The sequence below is a fragment of the Muntiacus reevesi genome, chromosome 2, assembly GCF_963930625.1.
Source record: "Muntiacus reevesi chromosome 2, mMunRee1.1, whole genome shotgun sequence".
In the NCBI taxonomy this organism is placed as follows: Eukaryota; Metazoa; Chordata; class Mammalia; order Artiodactyla; family Cervidae; genus Muntiacus; species Muntiacus reevesi.
In genome coordinates, this window is record NC_089250.1 from 205,462,195 (window position 1) to 205,472,600 (window position 10,406).

A 10,406-nucleotide genomic window follows, 5' to 3' on the forward strand; every position below is an offset into this window, starting at 1 on the left:
AGGTTTTCTCTTGTTGCAGTGAGTGGGGGCTACTCTCTAGTTTTGGTGGACAGGCTTCTCCTATCTGGGGCTTCTCTTGTGGAGCACAGGCTCCAGGCTGTGGGGGCTTAGTTGCCCCAACGCATGTGGGATCTTCCCAGACCAGGGATCAAACCCACGTTTCCTGCATTCGCAGGCGGATTCTTAACCACTGGACCAAGGGAAGTCCCTATTTATTTATTTTTGTAAATTAATTTTTATTGGAGTATAGTTGCTTTACAATGTTCTACTGTACAGCAAAGTGAATCAGCTGTATGTATACATTTATCCCCTCTGTTTTGGATTTCCTTCCCATTTAAAGTCACCACAGAGCAAAGAATAGGGTTTCCTGAGCTATGCAGTAGGTTCTCTTAGTTATTTTATACATAGTAACAATAGTGTAACAATAGTGACAGGGAAGCCTGGCGCTGCAGTCCATGGGGTGCAAAGAGTTAGACAGGACTGAGCAACTGAACAAAAACCCAAAGCAATAGCGTATATTTGTCAATGCCAATCTCCCAGTCACCCGCCTACCGCTCCCTCTCCCCACTTGGCGTGGCATTGCCTTTTATATAAGAGTTCAGCTTAGAGAGGGAGGCACTCTGAATCAGCCCACACCTTGTTTCTCAGGGGTCTTGTGGCTGAAGCGGGTAGAAGAGGCCGAGGAGCTGAGTTTCTATGACTCATCTGAGTTCCAGACTCCAGCTCGAGATTTCTAAGAGTTCCAAGCGCCCTGCCTGGTTTCTGGAGCTGGATGTAGCGCCTGTCCCCAGACACTTGGTTTCAGGGCTCCTGCCTCCGAAGCCTGGTAGGAATGGGGCAGGACCTGACCCCTGACCAAAGTCTGGGGGGCGGGGCTCCAACCGCCTTGTCCCATCCCACCTTCGATCCCATTGGTCGCCGCCGCTGCTCCTGGTTGCCCAGCTGTACCGCTTGCTTCGGCCGCCAAGTATGGGGTACACACGTGGGCGCCGGGGCGACGCGAGCCAAGGAAGGGATAGGCCAGTGGAAGTTGGTGCAGACTCGCACCCCGCCCCTGGACTCGGGCTGGGAGGGACCAGGGGGCGGGATTGGGCCGCAGTGACGTGCGACCGGACCTGCCCCGCCTCTACCGGAGGCTGGGCGCCCGCCTGCAGCGCCTCCCGGTGGCCCGGAAGCGGCGGTTGCGCCGGGGCCTGCGCCAGGTCCGAGGGTTACACTTGGCACCGAACGTACGGGGCGTGGCTGAGGGGGTGACTGGGCAGACACTTGGAAAACGGACCGCTCGGATTGGCAAATGTTCCTGAAGAGCATCAGGATTGGTCCGCAGGGCGTCCTGAAGGAGTGAGCATCCGGAATTAAAACTGCAATTAGATGTGGGCGGGGCCTCAGAGCGAGACCGCAGTCGCACCGAAAAGCGATTGGATCACAGAGCTCAAGGGGCGTGATCAAAAGCCTAATAAGGCGGAAGGGGGCTGGCCTGGGAGAGACCCGTGAGGGTAGGGGCTCGGGACCTCACGCGAGAAGGCGTGGCCGGGTCCCGCCCCCTAGCAGCCGGATATTGCGGGTCCTAGAGAGTCCGCGAGTGTACCCACACTTTGGTCCTGCTTGAGGTCCTGTGTACCGTGTACAGAAGAAACTAGACGCCTGCAGGAGGAAGCCCTTCGTTTTTAGCAGCGTGCAAACATTCTGGATGTCCACCCAATGGGGAAACCGAGACCGGATGGATCCTGCCCCAGTGGAAGACTGATTTGGACTCTGGGCTTCCCTGATTCTCCACTCTCCGTCTCTTCCCCTAAGGCCTACTACTTCAGCGGAATCCTGTCCTGTTGGTCGCCTTTATCCACTCTCTCACTTTTCTGCCTTCAGAATCAACTGAAGTTGACAACCCATGGCACCTACCGGGATCTGACAGAGACTGTCAAACCGACGCGGAGATTGCCACGTCTACGCAGCTGGGTGTCCACGTAGAGCATGTGCCTTCTGCTTGGCAGTGCTGGACAGCGCCACCCCCGAAAGGCTGCTTACTTGTCTCAGGACGCCATCCAGAACTTCCCAGAAGAGTTGACTAGACGGCCAAGCAAGGGCTCGGATGGCGGGTTCAGTAATTTGAACTTTTCCGATGGGCTGTGGGGACCCATGGAAGGTTTCTGAACAGGTGAGTGGCAGGTTTGGAGCAGACCTAGTAGGCAAGTGGACCCAGGCATTGGAGATTTCACAAGTTCCCTTATGTATACCCCTTCTGTGAGGGAAACCAACCTGAGTGAGGAGTCATTGGAAGGTTTTTTTCACTGAAATTCTGGCTTGGGTGCTGTCAGTCCAACTTTTAAGGAACACTGTCTGCGTGAGTTGTGGCTTTTCCAAATCCATCTTGTATCACAACCTTTCAGCTGCAGCCTTCTCCACTTATTCCTCACCCACTGAATATGTCATGGTTCAGATTCTTAAGAAAAGGGACCTGATTGGTTTAGGTCAGGCTACATTGACTTACTTGGGAATTGTCTACCTTGAGTCAAGATTTTACCTTTGACCAAGGTGTATGCCAGGAGAATCCCAAGCATAGAGGAACCTGGTGGGCTACAGTCCATGGGGTCACAAAGAGTTGAAAACGACTGAAGTGACTTAGCACATACACAAGATGTGTGAGAGATGTTACAAGGTACAAAACGCGTCAGCACAGTGTGTATGAAGGAAGAATGGACGAATTCAGTGATTGATGTTTCTGGTACAGCCCTGTAGTAGATTATATTATTGTTCCAAATACATGCTGTTCTTCCTTTTGGGCCCCTCATGTTAGGAGGATTATACATTCATGCTCACTTACAATAGGCTTGGCTGTATAACATGCTTTGGAATCTGAGTAGATATTAAGACACCACTTCCAAGTAGAAGCTTTAAGCACCAATGAGTAGTCTGGCAGCTTCCCATCTCTTTTACCTCTGCCACGAACCTGTCAATTGCCAGATGAAGACTCTTTCAACCTGAAACCCAACATTAATAGGACATCAAGCTGAGCTGTAGCCCACCTGTAAAGTGAGGTGTAATGTAAATGAGAAACTTCTGCTGGAAGCCACCGATATTTGGAGGTTGGTTTTTACCACATTATCATAAGTCTAGTTCAGCTGTTACAGAACTAGTACCCAGAAGTGAGGTGTTGCTACAATAAAAAGAAAAACCTGAGTTGTGTGTCATTAACTTTGGATCTGGATAGGGGCTGGTGAGGAAACTAGCATTGGAAGTTGGAAAGATGGTGATGTGTGTTATGTAATGGTGAAGCATTTGTTTAAACTGTAAGCTGGAAATAGAACTAAGAGTACAAATAATGTCCAACTGAGTTTAGAGATTTAGGGAAAAAATTGGGGAAAGAGAATATTAGTAGCATGCCCTGGTTGGTGTTGGGTGCATCTGACAAGTTACTATAAGAAAGATGACTCAGAAAATAATTGGCCACTTTTAAAGCAGAAATGGAAGAGAATATAGAAACTCCAGGCAAATTATTAAAAAAAAAAAAATGCATTTTTGGTTGTGCTGTGCAGCATATAGTATCTTAGTTCCCCGACCAGGGATTGAACCTGTGCTCCCTGCAGTGTGAGGGAAGAGTCCCAGGGAATTCCCTCATCCAAATTTTTAGCCAGTGAAAGATGCAACCGACGAGACCCTTAACCCACAAAGTTTCATTAAAACTCATCTTTGTGGGACTTCCTGGGTGGTCCAGTGGTTAAGATTGCAATTCCAAGGCAGGGGACATGAGTTCAATCCTTGATCAAGGAACCAAAATTCTACATGCCTGAGAGCAACTAAGCCTGCAAGCCACAACTACTGTGCTCATGTGCTCTGGAGCTAATCTCTAGCAAAGAAAGATTACGAATGATGCAAGGAAGGTCGCTTGGGCCACAACTAAGACCCAGCTCAGTCAAATAAATAAAATGAACAAATAAAGAAATATTAAAAAATAAACAAATAGCCAGGACATCCCCAAACCAGGATATGCGTTATTAAGAAATTAACCAGTGTGTTGTGACAAAAAATTTTGGGGACTGTTCTAAAAGAGTCAGGAATGGCTTCTTAGGGAAGGTGACTAATTCAAAGGGCAGAACTGACAGCTCAGAAGGCAGAATAAAACCATGGAGGATTGTTTTTAGGCCTCAAAAGCTAAAGAAATTTGCTCAGCTGGTTTTTGAAATTGCTTTGGATCAGTGACTTCTTTTTGCTTTCCATTTCTCCTCTTTTTTAACCAGAATGTCTATTACTATTACCTGATGCATGTCCCAGGCTTCCCTGGTGGCTCAGTGGTAAAGAATTTGCCTGCCAGTGCAGGAGACACAGGTTCAATCCCTGGGTCAGAAAGATCCCCTGGAGAAGGAAATGGCAGCACACTCCAGTACTCTTGTCTGGGAAATCTTATGGACAGGAGCCTGGCAGGGTACAGTCCATGGGGCTGAAAAAGAGTAGACACAACTTAGAGACTAAACAACAAAAAATGCATGTCCCAGCATTGCATGTTGGAGTACATGACTTGTTTCATTCTTTTTCTTTTTTGGTGGCATGGCACAGCAGTGAGATCTTCATTCCTCAATCAGGGATTGAACCTAAGCCCCCTGCATTGGAAGCGTAGAGGCTTAAGCACTGGACTGCCATGGAAGTTCCCACTGACTTGTTTTTTTAGATTCATAGGTCCACAGATGGGAGGAATTGTGCTCCAGAATGGATTATACCCAGAGCCTCATCTGCATCTAATTTAGATAATGAGATTTGGGACTTTTGGTTTGATGAGATTTATGAGTTTTTTTTTTTTTTAACTCTGACTTGATGCTGCCATGGGATGAGAATTTTAGGGACCTTGGGAGGAAGTAAATGCATTTTGCTTGTGGGACAGATGTGCACCTTTGAGGCCTAGAGGGTGAACTGTGGTAAGGAGAATAATGGCCCCCAAAGATTCCATGCCCTAATCTCTATGAATGTTATGTGCCAAAAAGGACTTTGCAGATGTAATTAAGTTCACCAATCAGTTGAGACAGGGAGATTGTCCTGAATTATTCACATGGACCAAATGTAATCATATGAGCTCTTAAAAGCTGAGAAGCTTCTCCAGCTAACTACAGAAGAGAAAGACAGAAGTCAGAGAAATTTGAAGCAGGAGGACTTAATGCACCATTGCTGACCTTGAAGAGGGAGGAGCTCCTAGCCAGGAACATAGACAGCCTATAGAAACAGAACAAACCTCTGGCTGACAGCCAGCAAAGAGACAGGGACCTCAGTACTACAGCCAAAGGGAACTGAATTCCGTTAATACCCTCAGGTGTGTCTGGAAGTGGATTCTACGCCAGAGCCTCCAGATAAAAGTTCACATTGGGCAAGACCTTGACTTCAGCTTTGTGAGACACTTAAGTAGAAGCCCAGTCAGAGCCTGGACTTCTGAACCTATAGAACCATAGTATAAGAAATAGATGTTGTTTTTAAGATGTTAAGTTTGTGGTCATTTATTGCAGCAGTAGAAACAGCAAGATTTGAGCTGAGATGTGAAAGAACAGAAAACATCATGGGCAAATCTAGGGTGATGGGTTCCATCCCCAGGAAAGAGCAAATGCAAAGATTCCAAGACGGAGAAGAAACAAATCAATAGAAGGCCAGCATGGCTGGAGCCTGCTGAGTGTAAGGAACAGGTAAGAGATTAGTCAGAACAGGGATAGGACTTGAGTGGAAGGCAGGCTCCAGGGAGAGGGATTTTTGTTGAAATGGGCTGTCTGTGTCTGTGCTGAGTTGCTTCAGTTGTGTCCGATTCTTTGAGACGCTATGAACTGTAGCCCACCAGGCTCCTCTGTCCGTGGGATTATCCGGGCAAGAATACTGGGGTGGCTGCCATACTCTCCTCCAGGGATCAAACCCAAGACTCTTACAGTTTCCTGCATTAGCAGGCGGGTTCTTTACCACTAGCACCATTTGGGAAGCCTGAGAGTCGGCTATGCATAAGTAACTGAGAACAAGTCACCAGATTTCCTTGGTTGAATCCAGAATCACTGCCCCACCTACAAAGTCTGCTGCCTTCCCGTACCCCTGCTCCGGCCCTGGTGCTAGTTTTCTCCCGTGAGGAATTCTAATGTATCCAGCCACTTGGCTGGGGAGGGGATGATGACTGCAATCCATGATAAGGAGTGATGTCAGCTACTGCCCTAGCAGTGGGGGCTATGATTTTGCATTCCCAAGATGCATTCACTACCTGGAACAGTCCTGGCAGAGCCAGAGAATTAAAGGAAATTGGGACAGAAGAAAAGTGAGGGCCAGAAGTCAGACTGTCTGGAATTATCCAGTTAACAAAATGAGGACAAAGACATCACAAGAAAAGAAAACTTCAGCTCACTATTTCTTATGAACATAGATGTAAAAGTCCTCAACAAAATACTGGCAAACAAAATCCAGCAATATGTAAAAATGACTCTACGAGTGACATTTATCTCAAGAATGTAAGATTGGTTTAACATCTGAAAATCAGTTAATGTAGTAATAATAAAGACTATTAATAGAATAAAGGACAAAAACCTTTTGATCATCTCAACAGACACAGAAAATACATTTGACAAAATCCAACAACTCTGATTTTTAAGAAAGCTTAAGAAACTAGGAATAAGAGGGAATTCCCTTAACTTGCTAATTATCAAAAGGCATCTATGAAAAAGTCACAGCTAACATCATACTTAAATGATGATAGACTAGATGTTTTCCCCTCCTCAGTCTTAGGATGTCTGCGCCCATCATGTCTGTTTAACACTGTAAAAATAAACACAATAAAAATAAATAAAAGGTATCCAGATTGGAAAAGAAGAACTAAACAACTGCATTTTACAGATGACATGATTTCGTATATAAAAAGTCCTTAGGAATTCATATACACAAAAAAATTACAGCTAATAAACCGGCTCAGCAAGATTGTAGAATATAAGAACAGTGTATAGAAATCTATTGTATTTCTCATCACTAGCAATGAACAATCCAAAAAAGAAAGAAAATAATTCCATTCACAATAGTAACAAAAAGAAAAAATACTTCTATATAACTTTAACAAAAGAAATGTAAGACACATCCTCTTGAAAACTATAAAACACTCTTGAGGCACCCGTGCGAACATGGCGCTGCAAGCGGCGCGGAGCGTGCGGGCGCGGCCGGCAGCCTGCGCGCCATCTCGGCACCCAGCGCGCCCTGCTCGCCGCGGCCACGGGGACTGCGGGCGGCTGCCGTCCGGGCACTGCTCTGCTGTCGGTGCGGAAATTCACAGAAAAACACGAATGGGTAACAACAGAAAACGGTGTTGGAACAGTGGGAATCAGCAATTTTGCACAGGAAGCTTTGGGAGATGTTTACTGTAGTCTGCCTGAAGTTGGGACAAAGTTGAACAAACAAGAGGAGTTTGGTGCTTTGGAAAGTGTGAAAGCTGCTAGTGAACTCTATTCCCCTCTATCAGGAGAAATAACTGAATTTAATACAGCTCTAGCAGAAAATCCAGGACTTGTCAACAAGTCTTGTTATGAAGATGGTTGGCTGATCAAGACGACATTCAGTAACCCTTCAGAACTAGATGAACTAATGAGTGAAGAAGCATATGAAAAATACATAAAATCTATTGAGGAATGAAAATGGAACCGCTAAATAAACTACTTTGAAACAACTTAATCTAGCATAGTTGTCTTAAATTAGTGGTGGATAGATATTTAAAAAGCAACTTTTAGCAAAAGAAACTACTTGTAACAATGTTTCCTGAAGAAAATACCCCTTAACTTTCTAATGCCTTCAGATAAACACTGTGTATCTTTTCCACAGCATCCTGTGATTTTTAGGCTAGGCTCCAGTTATAATATTCAGAATTCCTGAAATTATCTCTGATAAAACTAATTATAAAAATTATGTAATTCAAGGATAACATGGTTATCTTATACCTTATATGACATTGTAACTTGCTTACAGCTATCCTTGAATTTGGGTCAAAATGATCTTCCCACTAGAAATAACTGCCAGTGGAGAAAAGTTTGTTAGTTGTATAGTGTCCAGTGAAGAATATTACTGTCTTAATTTTGCAATATACTGTGTTTGCTGGTGCTATTTTTATACAGTGAAGCAACAGCCTTGCAGGAGAATAAACAATTTAATAATAAAATATTCAACTTCTTAATCAAAAAAAAAAAAAAAAAGAAAGAAAACTATAAAACACTGTTGAGAGAAATTAAAATCTAAATAAAATTTAAAACACCCAAATGTTCATGGGTCAAAAGATTTGATATTGTCAAGATGACAGTACTCCTCAAATTGATCTACGGAGGCAGTGCAATCCCTATCAGAATCCCAGCCAGTTATCCTTTTCTTTTATGCAAAAGTTGACAAGTTGATCCTAAAATTCATATGGAAATGCAAGGGATCTAGAAAAACAAAAATAATCTTGAAAGAAGAACAAGTTGGAGGACTCACAAGTCCTGATTTAAAATTTTACTACCAAGCTACAGTAAGCAAAACAGTGTGATACTGGCATAAAGAATGATATATACCCAGGGAATAAAATTGAGAGTCTAGAAATAAACCCTCATATTTATAGTCAGTTTACTTTTAGCAAGAAAGTCAAGACAACTCAATGGGGAAAGAATAGTCTTTTCAACAAATAGAGCTGGGATAGTTGGATATCCATATGCAGAAGAATGAAGTTGGACCTTTACTTCAAACCATATACAAAAATTAACTCAAAGTGGATCAAAAATCTGAATGGAAGAGCTTTTAGCTTTAAAAACTTAAAATTTATTTTTAAAAAACTTTTATGCATTTTAAACTTTTAAGTTTATAACTAAGTTATAAACTTTGTAAATGTTTATAAAACTCTAAGATGAAAACATAGGCATAAATCTTCATGACCTTGAATTAGAAAATGGGTTATTAGATATGGCTCTCAAAACACATGTGTGAATGCCTGGTGCTAAGTGGCTTTAGTCGTCTCTGACTCTTTATGACCCCATGGACAGTTATGTCTGTCCATGGGATACTCCAGGCAAGAATATTGGAATGGGTTGCTGTGCCCTCCTCTGGGGGATCTTCCTGACCCAGGGATCGAACCCATGTCTCCGAAGTCTCCTGCACTGGCAAGCAGGTTCTTTACCACTAATGCCACATGGGAAGTCCCTCTCAAAGCACAGGCAATAAGAAAAAGAATAGACAATTTGGACATCATCAAAATTAAAAATGTGCTTCAAAGGGTGCCATTAAGAAAGTAAAAAGACAACCCACCCAATGGAAAGGAATTTTTGCAAATCATAAAGAACTTGTATCTGGAATACATAAGTCTTATCACTCAACAGAGTCAATCCAGTGAAGATAATGGGCCAAGGACTTGAACAGATATTTATCCAAAGATGATATATAGATGCCCCATAAGTGCATGAAGAGATCCTCAACATCATTTTCCACCAGGGAAATACACATCAAAACCACGAATTTACACCTACTAGGATGGCTGTAATAAAAAAGACAGATAATAACAACTGTTGATGAAGATGTGGAGAAATTGAAACATTCATACCTTGTTGGTGGGAATATCAAATGGTGCAGTCACTTTGGAAAACTGTCTGACAGTTCCTCAAATGGTTAAACATAGAGTTACCATATGATCCAGCAATTCTATCCCTAGATATATACACAGAGAATTTAAAAAGATGTCCACACAAAAACTTGTTCATGAATGTCCACAGCAGCGTTACTCATAATAGACCAAAATGGAAACCCAAATGCCCTCCGGCTGATGAATGGATAAACAGCGTAGTATATCCATACAATGCAATATTGACAATAAGAAGGAAAGAACTGATCAAACTGTCAATACAACATGGATGAGCCTTGAGAATGTTATGCTAAGTAAAAGAATTGGTCACAAAAGACTACATATTATATGACTCCATTTACATGAAATGTCCACAACAGGCAAATCTAGAGAGACTGAAAGCAAATTATCCATTGCCTAGAGCAGAGGGTAAAGGATTGTCAGGGAATGGGGGCTTGGGATCAATAGGAAGTGACAGCTATGGGGTATAGAGTTTCTTTTAGGGGGTATGAAAATATTGTAAAATTAGATCATGATTGCATAACTCTGTGAATATACTAAAACCCCCTTAATTATATACTTCAGACAGATTAATTGTAGGGTGTATTAATTTTTGTTTAGTTTTGCCAGTTTATTGCTTACCAACCCATCTCCCTCCACCCTCCTCATGTGTGCGCATGCTCAGTCATGTAACCCCATAGACTGCAGCCCCCCAGGCTCCTCTGTCCATGGGCTTTTCCAGCAAGAATATTGGAGTGGATTGCCATTTTCTTCTCCATGAATTTTATTTTAATAACACTGTTAATTTTTTTGAAAGTCAGACTGAGTCTTCAGGGAGCAG

The 10,406-nt window shown here is 43.3% G+C and overlaps 1 protein-coding gene and 1 pseudogene across 1 annotated transcript in view; both read left to right on the forward strand.

Annotated features, from left to right (window-relative positions):
- The first annotated feature begins 1,478 nt into the window (after positions 1 to 1,478).
- The window catches only part of ZNF646 (zinc finger protein 646), a 29,780-nt gene continuing 20,852 nt past the window's right edge, over positions 1,479 to 10,406 (forward strand). The window contains exon 1 of the mRNA XM_065924698.1: positions 1,479 to 2,155. The gene's annotated coding sequence lies outside the window, so the exon portion shown is untranslated. The remainder of the gene's footprint in view (positions 2,156 to 10,406) is intronic.
- LOC136160696 (glycine cleavage system H protein, mitochondrial pseudogene) lies at positions 7,119 to 8,234 on the forward strand (annotated as a pseudogene).